The 17,570-nt window shown below is 39.9% G+C and overlaps 1 protein-coding gene and 1 non-coding gene across 2 annotated transcripts in view; one reads left to right on the forward strand and one right to left on the reverse strand.

Annotated features, from left to right (window-relative positions):
* LOC137468726 (uncharacterized) overlaps nucleotides 1-17,570 on the reverse strand; it is a 295,522-nt gene that overhangs the window by 212,413 nt on the left and 65,539 nt on the right. The window lies entirely within an intron of this gene.
* Nucleotides 7,110-7,235, forward strand: LOC137469838 (U2 spliceosomal RNA). The gene has a single exon (XR_010996716.1). It is a non-coding gene; the product is annotated as a U2 spliceosomal RNA (small nuclear RNA).

Consider the following 17,570-nt stretch of genomic DNA (forward strand, 5'->3'; position numbering starts at 1 on the left):
AAGCAACTTTGATGTTGTGATTTAAAACGGCCAGACAATACTCTAAGAAGTCCAGGTGAACTGTGCAACACACTTTTCTTAAGAGTCTGCAGAAGAGCCAATCCAAACCCTTAAGGCTGAGAGCAGAGATTCCCAGGCAATACCATGGCCAGGAGGCTGCCTCAGTCTGTGTTGGCCATAAAACAAGGAGCAGATGAACGATTTTTCTGTTGCCTTTTCACATTATCCAGCTTTCTGGTTGTCTGTCACACACACCATGTTATCAAATGGAACAGTTTCCTGATGTTTGGTTACCAAGGAGGAAGCTCTTACAACTCAGGCTGCTGAATGGACATGGGAATGTTTTGAAGTGATGACTCAGTTTCAGATGTCTTAAGAATCACTTGAATATGTTTTTTTTTTTTAATTATGGTCCCAGATTAACTATTTTTGCTATGTCCTTCTACATCAACACAATTTCACACAGCTCTAATATAGTACTGTCAGCTCATTCTGCAGTTTAATGGCAGACACAGTGAAAGCTTGTATCATCAGTCAACATTTTATAGGAAAAATTTATTGAAATATTGAAATATCACACTGCTGTAAATTTCTGTGAGGAAATATCAGAGCTACTTCTCTGCATACTCTATCTTCTACACTTCTCATTTCTGACAATTCATAAAAACCCCAACAAAGCAAGCCAAACTGCATTCTTGAATGCACTTCAGTTGATTTGCAGGGTTCTGAAGATAAATAAAGTGCAAAATTATGACAGTGGTGAAATGTGATTTTACTAAGAAGTAAAGAATGTGAGAAAGAGACTAGGTGGTAGAGAAGCCTGAAGAAGGGAGAACTAGAGTGACAGTGCAATCCTGAGGACTGCTATAGAAAGACGCACTCTAGAGAAAATGTTTAGATTGTGTGGGAGAAAAATCCACAAAGACAAGAAAGAAATTGTGACAACTTAAAGACCAATCTCTTGCTTTTCAATCTCATGCCTTAATACAGTTTCAAGGTCAACCCCCATGTTACTTGATGTTGAAGATCAATAACATGCTTTTGAAAGTGTTATTGCAAAGGGGTTAAAGTGTGAGTTCTTCCATGAGCACTGCAATTTCACTGAAAACAGTGAAGTTACATGAGGAATGAGTTATAGAGATAATTAGCAATTCAATGTACTGTGTAATTCACAATTTTTTGATATGGATTTACTGAGTTCATGTAATCCTGCTAAGGATTCCACAGTATCTGAAATACCTCACTATTCTCTTCAATTCTAAAAATAAGCCCAAATAGTGTACAGTTATATCCAATTAGGTACCGGGCCATTCTTCTTCCATAGGTAGAGATCAATTCCCAATGCCAATTGCACAATAATTGTGCAATTATTAAAAATAATGAAAAATTGATTATCTCCTGGGGGTTCTTTTTTAAGTTTGAAGAATAACTTAAATGAATCTTTAAGCCTTTCAGAATCATAGTGGATATTTTAAATCTACTTTTTCCCTAGAAAATATGAGTTCCAATCTATGAGCAAATTTCAAAATATGGGTAATTAGGAAGGTATGACGCAATATTCTTAAACTTCATTTCTCTTAAATCCCTTTACAGTCCCGTACAACACTTGCAAAAATCTCAATTGGAATTCAAGTATTTCTTTGAGGTCCGCATATTCCACACCACATCATTTATCCTAAAGTGAAAGGTAGTCCAGACAGATGAATTAAAATACAGTAGGCATCTGCTATGGGAATTTCCTCTGCATTTTCCACAGGGACAAAACTTGCTCATCTTACAAGTGAAGGTCTGCATAGTACAACTCATCTATAGATTTCTGGAGATTTACCAAGCCTAAATGAGCAATGACCATATGTATGGTTAATTAATGTTATCTGACTGAAGGCAAGGGAACTGTTCGTATCTGACAAACAAGGAGGGACTCCACTTAAAGCGCAGACTGTGATGAGTTTTCTGTTGGGTCTGAACATGGTGTAATTCAAATTTTCTTCCCAAATGCACTCCAGGCTGATGTAAACTTGGACTCAATATTTTGTTTCAAAAGCAGTATTGCAATTAAACTACATTCTCTGTGTGCCATTTAATTTTTGATAGGATTCTAAAAAGCCCACTGGGACTTTCTTTCATCTTTTCAATGAATTGACAATCTGACTGTTTTAGGGACTGTAAAAACAGTGGTGCCAATATTTATTTGTGTTTTCTCCTTCAAATAAAGGTATAAAAATTGCAACTTTAGTTTTCATGTAAAGCAAATTAATGATCACAAAATCACAGAATTAACTAGGTTGGAAAAGACCTTTGAGATCATCAAGTTCAACTTATGACCTAACACCACCTTATCAACTAAACTATGGCATTGAGCGCCACATTTGGTCTTTTTTTAAACTCCTCTAGGGATGGTGACTCCACCACCTCCCTGGGCAGCCCCTTCCAGGGCCTTATCACTCTTTCAGTGAAGAATTTTTTCCTAGCGTCTAGCCTAAACTTCCTGTGGCGCAGCTTAAGACTGTGTCCTCTCCTGTCAGTGGTTGCCTGCAGAAGAGACTGATCTCCCACCTGGCTACAACCTCCTTTTAGGGAGTGGTAGAGAGTGTTAAGGTCTCCCCTAAGCCTTCTTTTTTCCAGGCTAAACAACCCCAGCTCCCTCAGCCATTCTTCACAGGGCTTATGTTCCAGACCATTCACCAGCCTTGTTGCCCTCCTCTAGACACGCTTTAGCATCTCAACATCCTTCCTAAATTGATGGGGCCCAGAACTGGACACAGCACTCAAGGTGTGGCCTAACTAGTGCTGAGTATAGGGGAAGAAGCCCTTCCCTGGTCCTGCTGGCCACACTGTTCCTGATACAGGCCAGGATGCATTTGGCCTTCTTGGCCACCAGGGCACACTGCTGGCTCATGTTTAGCCTGCCATCAATCAGCACCCCCAGCTCCCTTTCTGCCTGACCACAGTCCAACTACTCTGTCCCCAGCCTGTAGTGCTGCAGGGGGTTGTTGCGGCCAAAGTACTGGACCCAGCACTTGGACTTATTTAATCTTATATTGTTGGATTCAGGCAATCTATCCAGTCTGTCCAGATCCCTTTGCAGAGCCCTCCTATCCTCCATCAGATCCACACTCACTCCCAGCTTGGTGTCATCTGCAAATTTGCTGATGGTGGACTTAATCCCCTCATCAGTAAATCCATCATCAGTAAAGATATTAAACAGAACTGACCCCAACACTCATCCCTGGGGGACACCACTGGTGACTGGCCACCAACTGGATGTGGCACCACTCACCACCATCTGTTGTAGGCTGGGTTGGTTTAGTCAGGAGTTTAATTAATGTTATTTAGGTACATTCCTTGTACACTCCTACTTTTCCCTCACAGTGGTTTGCTCCAAGTTGTTTGCCCCAAGATTTCCCACCACTAAGATCCACAGTTAACTGTCAATCTTCTCACTCCTCCAGGTTTTCACCTTATTTGGTTCTGTCAGTCAAGGTTTGTTCACTCCCTGCCAGGTGTCAGTCATGTCACCACTCCCAGCTTCTTCATGAAAGCTCTGTATCAATCACTCCACCTTAGCCTTTCTATTTGTCCCAGAACGCTGTGCCCAGCTCTGTTATGTCACCATTGGTTGTGAAATCATATCGCGTTTGAGCCCAAATGGGCGAGACAGGTTTCCACCCCTGTCCGCCCACCCCCTATTTAATCTGCTGCAAGTCTTTGTCCGTCGGCATTTTTGCATTGCATTGCGCTGAGGGCAGTTGTTCTGACCACGCATGGGGGAATAAAACTTCTTCGGGCTCGCAAGCAAAGTGTCCTTCTCTCGTCCCTTTGCCTCCTCTCAGTGTCAGAAGCCACCAAAGCCACGTTACCCATGTCACAGCATTACCAGGGAGGCAGACACCGAACCCCTGGAGTGCCTGCACACGTGGCGGCCACCCGGCCTCACGGGCAGTACTAGCCAGCGCTTCTCGACTGCTTGAGGTCATAGCAGGCAGCCACCGCAACCACCCTCTGGGCCCAGACATCCAACCAGCTCTTAGCCCAGTGACAAGTGAACGTGTCCAGCTTTTCCAGGAGTAGGCTGTGGGAGACAGTGTCAAAGGCTTTGCTGATAAAGCAATACCCTGCATGTTAGTTTTTCACAACCAAAACTACTCATAAATATTTGTTATAATTCCAACTGTAAACCAGATCTATCCTTCATCTTTTTTAAGAATTACATATAAAAGTAATTTCCTAAATCTAATGCAAAAATATTTTAAATTATCATGAACAAACATTCAAAGATATTAAAAATTCCCCAACTCTGCAAACAGAAACAGAGAAAAAGAAGCCTCTGTCTAGATTGAGACATGGTTATCATATAAAACTTTATCCAGAATGAGACAGGGGAATAATTTTGAAATTCTCAGCTGGTGATAATTATCTTCCATAGAATGTACCTGCCTAGTGCTATGTCAAATTATCTCAAGAGATGTTCTGCAGTAACTGATAAACAGTTAGCAGATCTTTAATTATAAATCTGTTTCTTGTCATTTGTATTCTTTTGTGTTTCTACATTTTTATGAATCATTGCATTAAATTTTAATAAAGCACCCCAGTGAAGGTCCTTCTAGCTAAGAAAATCAAAATAAAAAATTAACATATTGTTCATTATCATTTTACTTTATCACCGGCTATCAAAAATGCAGTTAGGGGATGCTTCTCTATTGCTTCCAAATAGTTCCATGAAAATGCTGCTGTTCCTATTCTGCAACAGATCCTAGGGGCTGATTCCCTTTCTGTCAAATAATAGACAAATTTAAATGTCTTCTGCCTTTGAATGTTGGTAGGAGACATCCAAAACATTGCCAGGGTATAAAATATGTATCGCACTATTTCTCTCTTACATTTCCAAGGTAGTCCTCAAGGCCAAGCATTTTCTTATGACTCCATGTGAGTTGGGCTGGCCCTGTCCTTCCACTTTGGGAGCTTCTTGCAGTTTTTCTTAATTTTAAGAATTCCACAACTCTTTTTCTATAGTCTTGATATCCATCCTTTCCCTTCCCAGTCTGTGTTTGCTCAGCAATGTTCTACAGCAGCAGCCTTTTGCTGGAAAAGTGACTCGTCCCACACCACAGGACTCTGTTGGGCAATTTGTCCTATTTCAGTGCCACCTGCTCAGAAGAAACAGACACCTTATTCCTTATCTGAGAGGAGGAGTACAGGGGGTGGCTCCAACAACAACTTTTGCAGGCCAGTCCTGCCAAACATTACTGTGCCTGATGGTGGACCCCAAAATGACTGTATCTTCCATGTTCTGCAGCCAAGGGGAACTCATAAACCTATCTACAGCCTTGCCAGTAAAAGTAGGAAGCACACAGAGCTCATTTAAATGTGAATTATGGTTTATGTAGACCACAAAACTGGTAGTTCTCCATAACCTTATGCACCTGACAGTTTAGAAGTGATGAATCCCCTTGTTCTCTGCTGTAGCCAGTTCATCAGAAACACCATCCATTAACAAAATTCTTGGAGTGAGACTCATAGGAGAGGCGTCTCACAGCATTTACCTAATAACAAACTTTAAACTGAACCTGTGATCAAGCAGGTTCCATCTATGCCATAATTCAGCACATACTTTTCACAGGAAATTGCTTTCAGCACATATTTATTGATTTCTGCATCAAAGCCCTTCTTCTTGTTACTAGATGTCAGATTCATAAACACAGAATATATCAATTGCCCAGACTTACAACATTTTCAGAGGATCTACAATGCCATACTGATGTCTAATTATTTTTGTCTTTTTTTCTGTTGTATACTCTTTGTATTCTTTACACATGTACTTGTAGCTTTGTAGTCTGTTATTGTACTTAGCTTCTGTATTTTTCTAGGCAGAAAGAAAAAGCACATCCCAAAGCCCCTATCCTGTCTTGCTTCATTCCAGGAACAAAGGCTAAAAAACAGCTCTTTGGGACACATTTTCATCAACAAAGTTTAGGCCTGTCTGAGGGGGTAGAATTTAGAAGAGGCTTGGAGGGGGACTGCATCCCCACTTGTGCTTCTAATTGGTGCTTTTTTTCAATTATGCTGATTTACTAAACATATAAAACTGTATTCACCCCCTTGGAGGAGGGGGAGGGTGGGCTTTCATGGACATTTCCATATTTGCCCCTGGAGTCCTCCAAATAAAAGCCAGCCTTTATACTATCTCCTATACTAATATTATTTCAAAAGTGTGTATTTCATTTATAAATTGGTTAAGGCATCAGCAGGACCTAGGAAGTATTACCAGAATACTGGAATAACTCCAGTAAAAAAAAAAAAAAAAAAAGTATAAATATAGATAAAGATGTACAAATTTATTTATGCTCTTGAGTAAGAAATTGAACATAAACCTAGAATTTTAAATATGCTATTTTCAGTGAGAATGTGTTGCTTAAAAGTAAACTAAAAAAACTTCAAGCAAAACACACACCAATCCTTTTTACTCTATTACTCAACTTTCATCTTTGTAAATATTTTTAAATCCTAATGGGAAGGTGCCTTTCTTTAATGTTTTATTTAAAATTCAATGAAGCTTCTAACCTCAGTAATGAAATCCTTTTATTTTTGCAATATATAAACACCCAAAGGGTGAAAATATTGCAATATAATCTGTAAAACAGCATTTATTATCAATTAAACAATATAAATATTTTCTAGTTCAACACAGAATATAGAGTAGAGACAGAGCACAGCTGAGGAAGAATCAAATTAAAGATGTGGTTTTTTTCCCATCTCAGAAAGATAGTTTTTTAATACAGCTGCTGATAGCATTTTTTGTTGATATGTTTTAAGCCCTTTGACAGGTTTAAAATTCAGGAAGCAGAACAAAATCTCAGTGTGAGATGGAGAACCATGACAAACTATTTGTATTGTTCATCAGTCCTTTACCACTAAGAATAGTAATGAAGCACAAGTCTTATGTGAACACAGGAACACATACCCTCAAATGTTCAGTAGACAAACTAATCACTCCTGTGTCAATCCATTACATCATTTTAAAGTAATCAAAGAAAAAAAAAGCCTTCAAAAAGGATTTTCAACTGATTCACTGTGGAAAAAAATATTTCCACCGTTTCTCTAGTTTCTTAATGACTTTCACTATGTGCTACTCTTCATACAGAGAAGAAATTAGTAGTGTAGTATCTGTTCTTATCAGTTTAATATCTGATATGTCCTCGATGAGGAGACTTTATATTAAACAGATTTTATTTTTTTTATAATTCTTGGCCGAGCAGGTGTGTTCCTTGAACTTGAGGGTCATGAGGTATATGGGTGGGGCTTCCTCCGTTGCTGAGTGGCTGCTTGTGGGAACACTGAGCTGGTGTGTTCCTTGTGCTTGAGGGTCGTGAGGTCCTGGGTGCAGCATCCTCCATCACTGAGTAGCAAGCTGATTGAAAGAGGCCTCTAGGGAGCATAGCAAACAGGAGTGGGCAAACAGGAGTGGGCAAACTGGAGTGGGCCATGGCTCTGAGGGCTTGGTGCAGCAGTTTGCAAGGCAGTTTGCAAGACAGGACAAGCAGGCAGGGTTGCAGGTTTTCTTGCAAGTTAGTTTTGCTGTGTGTTGTTTGCGGTGGGTCTCTTGTTTGGTTGGTTTGGGGGTTTCTGTTAGTAGTGGTTTTTACGCGATTGAAAACTGTAGTTAGTACAAGTGTATGTCATCAAATGGAACCCTCCAAAAAGGATGCATCTGTACAGACCCATTCCTGTGCAGACTGTTTGAGCTTATCAGTGATTTCAGGGTGCTTTGCAGAGGAAACCTGCCTGCAGTGTGAACAGCCAAGCTTAGAGAGGAAGATGAAAGACTAAGGAGCATCAGGGAAAGTGAAAGGGAAAGAGATTAGTGGAGTTCAGCCCTTACATATTTGAGGGAGGCCCACCAAGAATCAGAGGACTCCCTCACACTGTCAGGCAATAGAAAGGCACCTTGTAGATGAAGGGGAGTGGAAGTGAGTATCTGCTCAAGGAAGTAATAATAAAAATTCCTCCAGACCCCCATCCCCAAGCCACGTGCCACTTCAGAGTAGGTATGAACCCCTGGATCTAGAGAGTCAGCCAAATGATTTAGAACTCCCTGCTCAGTGAGCCTCTCAATTAAGATTCATCTGTGAGAAGGATTACCACATCTAACATAAAAAAGAAAAGAAGGGTAATGGTGATGGGTGATTCCGTTCTGAGGGGAACAGAGGGCCCCATATGTCAACTGGACCCATCCCACAGAGAGGTCTGCTGCCTCTCTGGGGCCCGGGTACAGGATATCACTGAGAGATTTCCTAGGCTGATTCAGCCCTCTGATTATTACCCATTGCTGATAGTCCAGGCTGGCAGTGATAAGATTGAAAAGAGGAATGTCAGGACAATTAAAAAGGACTTCAGGGGATTGGGACAAGTGGTTGATAGGACAGGAGCACAGATAGTCTTTGTCTCCGTCACTTTAGTGGCTGAGAAAAATTGGGAAAGGAATAGCAGAGCTTACATTATAAACAAGTGGCTCAAGGGTTGGTGTCATCAGCAGAATTTTGGATTTTTTGATCATGGGGTAACTTTTAAAGCACCTGGCCTGCTGGAACCAGATGGGTTCCATCTCTCTGTTAAGGGCAGAAGGTTTTTAGCACATGAACTGGCAGAACTTGTTGAAAGGGCTTTCAACTAGGTTTGAAGGGGGAAAGGCATGCAGTTGGGTTGTCTGAAAGCAGGCCCGAGGATGGTAAGCCTGAGATAGAAGTGAAATCAGTAGCCCAGCTGAGGTGCATGTATACCAATGTGTGTAATACGGGTAACAAAGAACAGCTGGAGGCCATGGTGCCTCCAGCAGAGCTATGATGTAATTGCCATCACAGAAATGTGGTAGGGTGACTCATAGAGCTGGAGCACTGCACTGGATGGCTACAAGCTCTTCAGGTGAGACAGGAAAGGGAGAAGAGGTGGAGGGGTGGCCCTTTATACTAGGAAGGCTTTGGACGCCATAGGTATTGAAACTAATGGTGATGGAGTTGAATGCCTATGGGTAAGAATTAAGGGGAAGGCCAACAAGGCTGACATCCTACTGGGAGTCTGTTATCGTCCAAACAACCAGGAAGAAGTGGTTGTTTGGACAGCACACTGTAAGAAGATGGAGAATGTTTCTGGATCATCAGCCCTTGTGATTGTAGGTGATTTTAACCTGACAGACATTTGCTGGGAACTTAGTACAGCTGAAAAAAGGCAGTCCAGGAAATTTGTAGAGTTTGTGGAGGACAACTTTTTGTTGCAGCTGGTGGGTGAGCCCACCGGGGAGGGACTATGTTAGATCTTTTTTTTGCAAATAGAGATGGGCTGGTGGGAGATGTGGTGGTTGGAGGCCTTTTGGGGCACAGTGATCATGAAATTATATAAATTCTCATAATTTGGTGAAATCAGGAGGAACATTAATAAGACTTAATATTGGACTTACAGAGGGCAGACTTTGGCTTATTCAGGAGACTTATTCAGAGAGTTCCTTGGGAAGCAGCTCTTAAAAACAAAGGAGTTCAGGAAAGGTGGGCGTTCCTTAAAATGGAGATCTTGAGGGCACAGGAACAGACTGTCCCTGTGTGCCAAAAGACATGTTGACGAGACAAACATCCAGCCTGGATGGACAAGGAGGTTTAGGAGGAACTTAGGAATAAAAAAGGATGTATGATCTTTGGAAGGAGAGTCAGGTCTCTCAGGAAGTATTTAAGGGGGCTGTTAGAGCATGTAGGAAAAAAAATTAGGGAGGCCAAAGATGAGTTTGAACTTAAATGGCCACTTCTGTAAAGGATAATAGAAAATGTTTTTATAAATACATTAATGGTAAAAGGAAGAGTAAGACCAACCTTTGTTCTTTATTAGATGCAGAAGGAAACTTAGTAACTGCAGATGAAGAGATGGCAGAAGTGCTTAATCTTTCTTTGCCTCAGTTTTTCCTGGGAAGACAGCTTGCCTTCAGGATAACTGTCCTCTTGGGTTGGTTGATGGTATCAGGGAGGAGAATGGTCCCCCTGTTATCCAAGAGGAGGCAGTCAGAGAACTGCTGAGATGCTTGGATATTCATAAATCTATGGGATCAGATGGATCCATCCCAGGGTGATGAGGGAGCTGGCAGATGAGCTTGCAAAGCCACTCTCCATCATTTACCAACAGTCTTGGCTCACTAGCAAGGTTCCAGATGACTGGAAGCTGGCCAATGTGATGCCTATTCATAAAAAGGGTGGGAAGGAGGATCCTGTTAATTATAGGCCAGTCAGCCTGACCTTAGTACCCAGAAAGGCTATGGAACAGTTTATACTGAGTGTCATCATACAGAACTTAGACGATGGCCAGGGTATCAAACCCAGCCAGCATGGGTTTAGGAGAGGTAGGTCATGTTTAACCAACCTGATCTCCTTTTATGACCCTCCTGGTGGATGCTGGAAAGGCTGTGGATGTTGTGTATCTGGACATCAGCAAGGCCTTTGACACTGTCTCCCACAGCATACTCCTGGAAAAGCTGGCAGCCCATGGCTTGGACAGGAGCACTCTTTGCTGGGTTAAGAACTGGCTGGATGGCTGGGCCCAGAGAGTGGTGGCAAACAGTGCTACATCCAGCTGGTGGCCTGTCACCAGTGGTGTTCCTCAAGGGTCTGTGCTGGGCCCAGTTCTGTTCAATATTTTTATTGATCACATGGATGAGGGGATTGAGTCCTTCATTAATAAGTTTGCAGATGACACTAAGCTGGGATTGTGTGTTGATATGTTGGACGGTAGGAGGGCTCTGCAGAGAGACTTGGAACGGTTGAATGGATGGACAGAGTCCAATTGGATGAAGTTTAATAAGTCCAAGTGCTGAGTCATGCATTTTTGGACACAATAACCCCCTGCAACATTATAGGCGGGGGACAGTGTAGCCAGACAGTGCCCAGGCAAAATGGACCTGGGGGTACTGGTTGACAGCTGACTGAACATAAGCCAGCAGTGTGCCCTGGTGGCCAAGAAGGCCAAATGCATCCTGGCCTGTATCAGGAATAGTGTGGCCAGCAGGAGCAGGGAGGTCATTCTTCCCCTGTACTTGGCACTGGTGAGGCCACACCTTGAGTACTGTGTCCAGTTCTGGCCCCTCAGTTTGGGAAGGACGTTGAGATGCTTGAGCGTGTCTAGAGGAGGGCAACAAGACTGGTGAAGGGCTTGGAACACAAGCCCTATGAGGAACGACTGAGGGAACTGGGGTTGTTTAGCCTGGAGAAAAAGAGACTCGGAGTGACTTTATCACTCTCTACAACTTCCTGAGAGGTGGTTGTAGTCAGGTGGGAATTGGTCTCTTTCATCAGGCAGCAACTGACAGAACCAGAGAACACAGTGTCAAGCTGCATCAAGGGAATATAGGTTGGATATTAGGAAAGTTTTTCACTGAAAGAGTCATAAAGAACTGGAATGGCCTGCTTGGGGAGGTGGTCGGGTCACCATCCCTGGATGTGTTTTAAAAAATACTGGATATGGCACGCAATGCCATGGTGTAGTTGAGGTGTTACGGCATGGGTTGGACTTGATCTTTAAGATGTCTTCCAACCAGGTGATTCTGTGAAATTCTCAAAATGCACATCAAGATATTTGTCAAGCAACATCTTTCTCCATACATTAAGCAAACCTATGCTGAAAGGCTGAGAAAACTGGGGTGGTTAAGCCTTTCAAAAAGAAAGCTTTGGGGTGACCTAATTGCAGTCTTCCGGTACCTGACAGGAGCCAACGCAATGGACAGAGACTATTTATAGGACAAGGGTGAATGGCTTCAAACTGACAGAGAGTAGGTTTGGATCAGATATTAGAAAACAATTTACTGTGAGAATGGTGAGCCACTAGAACAGGTTGCCCAGAGAAGATGTGGATGCCCCAGCCGTGGAAGTGTTCAAGGCCAGTGTATGGGACTTGCAGCAGCTTTTTGTAATTGAAGGTGTCCCTGCCCATGGCAGGTGGCTGGAACTTGATGATCTTTAAGGTCCCTTCCAACCCTGGTCATTCTATGATTCTGTGATACCTGACATTCTTTTTTTTCTTCTAGGTCTTTTTTATATCATCCCTGTCTCTTCACTGCCCCCCTCTACTGGTTACAGCATATGTCAGTGTCACCCTGAACACTTAGCCCATGCCCTAGCTTCGGCACATGCAGGGTGTCTCAGCAGTCAGAATGTATTCAGAGTTCTTTATTACTTTATTTATATTTTTATATTTATATTTTATTTATATTTTAAAAATTAAAAAACCCTCAAATTTCTTTCCTCCATTAAAGGCCAGATGAGTGAATTCACCCATGGGCAGAACTCTGCAAATGAGTGCTGGCCATCATTTCTTGTGCAGTCACAGCCTCCTCAAAATTCTCCTTTTACTCCTATTATTTTACTCCTATTATTTTAACTTTAGTATTGTCATTTTGCATATGCCTACGCAGCATGCCAGAATAAACATCAGATATGATTTTAAAACACACATACATATAATAAAAAGAGCTGCATCATTGATATAACTAAAAGTTTAAAAATTTAGAAATCTGGATTTTTCCAGTATTACTGTCTTTTTCTGAAATAAAGCACTAATGGAAAACTGCAGCCAGGTAAACTGAACACCAAACCAAACCTTTGGAGCTGATTCACAGTAGCTGTCATAAATTAATATTTTAATCTGCTTATACACACCTAAAATTAATTTAGAGGTAACCTCTTGCTTCCAGAAATAATATTCTGACATATGTCCTTTACCAAAAAATAGATAAATCTGTAGCATAATTGTTTCCCCACACTCTCCTGAAGCCTCCTTTCAACACTGTTTAACTTAATCAAAACCAACACCACTAGAAACTCACTGTTGAAGAGGAAATTGACTCTTAGATGAGGAAACAACAGCTTTCAGATAACTTTGTGGCATTTGACACAACAGAATTTCTGTTGAAACATGGCAACTTAATTCTTCTCAACTGGCAATAAATAGTACTTAACATCTCAAAGTAACAAAACAATTTCATAATAATGATGAAAACACATTTGTAATAATTGATACACTGATTTGTTTAAACATTAAAATTTACAATCCACATACAAACCTCCCTTTTACTCCAATGACAAAAACAACAACAAAAATTAGGTAAGATTAAAACTATATATAAATATATATATATATGCATTTTAAAAAACCCTCACTCTTTTTTTAATTTTTATTTTCTATGACAGTGTAAACCAGCTTTTAAAAACAATTCACTTGGAGAAAAAATGTTAAATATTTTGTTTGAACTTTGTTCCATGTTATTTTCTACTTCTACAAAAATCTTTCCTAAAATAGCATAGTTTCTGAACTGCACCAATTTTAATGAAAAAATTTCTTCCAGTCACAGGAATGGAGGGGAAGTAATCATGTGGGATGAAAGGTTTCTTAATAATAAATCACCATGAAATCAAATGGAAAATTCTTTCCCTCACCTTATTTTATTATATTTGCTCATTAACACAACATAAGCACGAATACCTCTCTCGTTCTCAGTTGACCTTACTATTGTTTGCATTACTCCAGTAAGCAGCTGATTGTGTAGATGTCATTGATAGAATATCACCACCTGGTCAAACATGCAACTATGGATGAGTGTGCTGACTTAAGCTCACTAGTCATTTTTATTAAGGAGACTCACATTATATACTCAGCTTAGAAATTCTCAGATCTATAGTACAGCATTAAAAAGTGTAAAAGAAATTCCTGCATGCACCTTGCCCTTTTCAGTCTTTACCACATCATTCTTTCTTACAGATGATAATTTGTCCTTTATAATTTTTTATATTTTATTAATAAAATAATAATTTTATTAAATTATTGGAGTTCAGTTAATGCAGTTTTCTATCACAGTCTCCATATATTCACCTACTATAATAAAGTTACCCTTACAAATATTGGCTATTTGTCACTATGCTGAGTTCTTCACCTAGCAGAAAAAGAACCTCATCTAACCTACCCACCCACATCTCTAACACAACATTTCTCATGAAATGTTGTCAAATGCCATCTCATACTGTGGAGGAATCACCACTGAAGACAGGATTTTCAGATCTAAGGCGGGATTAAGTCTGATCTATTTTCTAGATAATCCATATTTATGAAACTCCCAATCAACTGATGTACCGGTTTGCTAATGACAGTTTATCTATATACAACTGAAGCTTCAAAATCTGTTGACAATTCAAAAGTTATCATTCTGCCCTTTGATATCTGATTAAGAAAAATCTTCTGGCAGATAAAGTCGTCCAAAATCCAATGATTCCTTTTATCTGAAATCCTGTATCATGAGAAATGGAAATTGGGGTGATGCTGTACCCATAATAAAACAAATCTTAATTGTTAACTTTGCATAAACTCTCTTTGGCCAATGTATGCAGTGGTTTGTTTTAACCTAAGACACTATTCATTATATTTGAGAAGGCATGGCAGACTGGTGAACACCATCATTTGATTTATACCTAAGAGAGATGTGTGCATTTTTCTTTCCTCATGGAATTCCTGAAACACAAAGGTATGTAAACAATTACATACTTGAGGTCTGCCAAAATCAGTGCTGGCACACTAAGATAATATAAAGGGACTTTGAAAGACATGCAGTGATGATATTGCATCTCATATATCACTCAGTAAATTACTTATCTACAATATTGAGAGTGCAATTTTAGAATGGTATTATTCTAGCCATGAAAAGTCCTTCTTGATTGCTTTAATAAATCAAAGGTCCTAGGGAGTACTGCAAGCAGCTTATTAAATTAAACTCTTTCTCAAAGAAATGCCTCGAGGCAAAAATATGTGATTGATTACAGAATAAACAGGTGTACTAGTTTGAATGCAAACCAGATAGAGAGTTCAAATCAGATCTACAATTTAATAGGAAAATTTAAATAAAGGTAATAGTACAGAAACATTGGACACTGGCTTAAACTGACAGAGTCAGAAAATTACTTGACACCATGTCAGTCAGGGTGGTGGTAACAGTCTGATTAAATGGTGGCTACAGTCCTGCTGGAGTGATGGATGTGGTTCTGTCATCCTGTAGAATGGTCTGGTCTTTCTCTCAAGGTCCAGTGGTAGTTATGGAGCTCTTGTCCTCTGGGAAGCCAGTGGGTAGTGCTGCCCATGGCAAGCCTCCAAGCCTTCCAAGCCGCAGATTATATACAGGTGGGAATGTTTGGTTCCTCCCCCTGGGCACAGTATCTCACAATGGGATTATGTCATTCTATGAGTCATTCTGTGAGACCTTGATGGTCCATTAAGAGAGATAGCCCTTCAGAAGGTGTTATCAGTTCATATGAGTTCATATTCTGGTTGCCAGAATATGAATATAGGAGGTAAAGGGTCAAGATAATCCTTCACATTGCTTTTTTTAACCTCTAAGTTTGACTTGGTATAAAACATGAGATATTGCCACTCTGTTTGAAATCCAGCTTTGTCAAAGCCCATCTGCTCTATACTAAGTTATCTAAGAGCCTATTATTTTATATGAGTCTTAACTTATCTCAAAGGAAAATTTTATAAGTCTTCTGACAGTTTTTAATTTAATTAATGAGACCACATTGTTGTTACAACCTGATATTTAAAAACATGGCAATAATTTACCAGGAAAAGCTTTAATGACACTAATTCTTGGTGTGACCTGGGAACATAACAATAGCAATCGTACATGCCACCAAAAGTCCACCCTCAGGCCTGTGTCCAATTTCCAAAACAGATCAGTTTTGTGAAACACTACCAATGTCTGGAGAAGGGCCAGGACAAGAAGAGCTGAAGATGATACCTCTCTTTTGTGCTCTTCCTGTCTCAAAGCTTTTTTAGTTCTGGGACTGCCTTCGTGGGATATGATTCCTGAGAAGTAACTTCCTAGAAATTTCCCTTCTGTAAGTCTTCCCACTGTGAACTTCAATCAGATAAAGAAAATCTTTCATGGATTTTGGGGGTTTTCTTCAAACTTCCTGTGCATGTAGATCTGTACAAATCAAGTTGAGCAATACTAACGGTTTAAGTGGAGCTATGCCATGGGCTCAGGGATTATGGAACAGTGTGTAAACCCCAGAGTTTATCTGACAAAAACAACCCTAAAACTCCTGGTAGAAGTGTTATTACAGTATGTTGTTCCAGCCAAGTTCTTTTGACAAGATAAATGCACTCAATTCTCACAAAATTCATGATTCCAAGAATTTGCCTATTATTAGAAACAGGGCTCATTTAATCACACAAGTAAGATGTATTTGGGACCTAAGACAAAGACAATTGAAATCCATGGCATTTGTTCTATTGACTCCAGCTTGGTTTGGCTTAAATCCTCAGGCTCTGCTACAGCTCCCAATTCATTTCCAGAAGTGAACTTAAGCATGTGCTTCAGTGATTTAGCTTTCCTGAAGGGGGATGCATTTAAGTATGTGCTTAAATGATGTGTTGAATTGGGATTTTAAAAGCTGAAGGGGAGCAAATTTCCTAATATGCTGCAATAAATTCTGACAGAGTGTATTTGGACATGTAAATTTTGACAAGAGTTAAAACAATGAGGTATGATAATGACAGATACATTGAATAATTCAACACATGCTTTTCTCTTTTTAGAAGTTAGCTTTTTGAGAACAACAATGCAAAGTTTAATGGTCAAGAACAACACACCAACACACCTACAGTTAGAACATAAAATAATCCCTCACATTGTTTTTAAGTGATTCATGTGACAAGGCAAGTCATTATAATAAAGTATCTTTAATTTCAAGAGTGGGTGATAATCCATAGCTAATAAGTTTTCACTATAGAAACCTGCCATAAGTTTTAATTTTGGATGGAAAGTGTTTTCATATATCTTCTAAGGACTCAAAGTCCCAAACTAGAAGCAGCCGTACGATTGTCCAGATGATCAACTTTCATCTAACCACTCCTAGCTGAAAATTCAGGGACTCTAAAACTCTGGTGCGTAAGAAAGACGGCTGATAGCTGATATCACACAATTTAAAATACATATATATAGACCTGCTAGTAAACCTTTGAATAACCAAAAAAAACAAAAAAACAAAACAAAACAAAAAAAAAAACTATGAGTTGCTGTGTAGCTTATTTGCAACACAATTTTACTATTCAGTAGAGGCAGATATTTTAATTTGTGGTTGAATCTAACATGTCTAAGACTGAGCCAGTAAATTTGAGTGCTAAATGAATATTCATTCAATATTTTTGTGCTCTGACAATATCCAACTGCTCCAGGCTGAATGAAAACTGTGTTATGCTATAAACCGAGAAATAGTACCTATTCCAAATCACTAAATGTTGTAACTTCACTTCTCATTACTGTCTTAAGAATGCAATCTTTCAGGTTTTAGGAGAATTAAATAAAAGATATACTAAACCCTGGAGAGCTACACCTTCTGTCCTTCCTTAATGACATGTTTTGACCTAGTCCCAGCTTACATATGGGGAAAAGGTTAAAAGTATATAATTTGTAATTACATATATTGACTGATAATGAGGACAACAATCCAAAACATCCTTTCGGTTACCAATACATGACTTAGATTTTGAAACTATTT

Source organism: Anomalospiza imberbis, chromosome 2 (assembly GCF_031753505.1).
Source record: "Anomalospiza imberbis isolate Cuckoo-Finch-1a 21T00152 chromosome 2, ASM3175350v1, whole genome shotgun sequence".
Lineage (NCBI taxonomy): Eukaryota > Metazoa > Chordata > Aves > Passeriformes > Viduidae > Anomalospiza > Anomalospiza imberbis.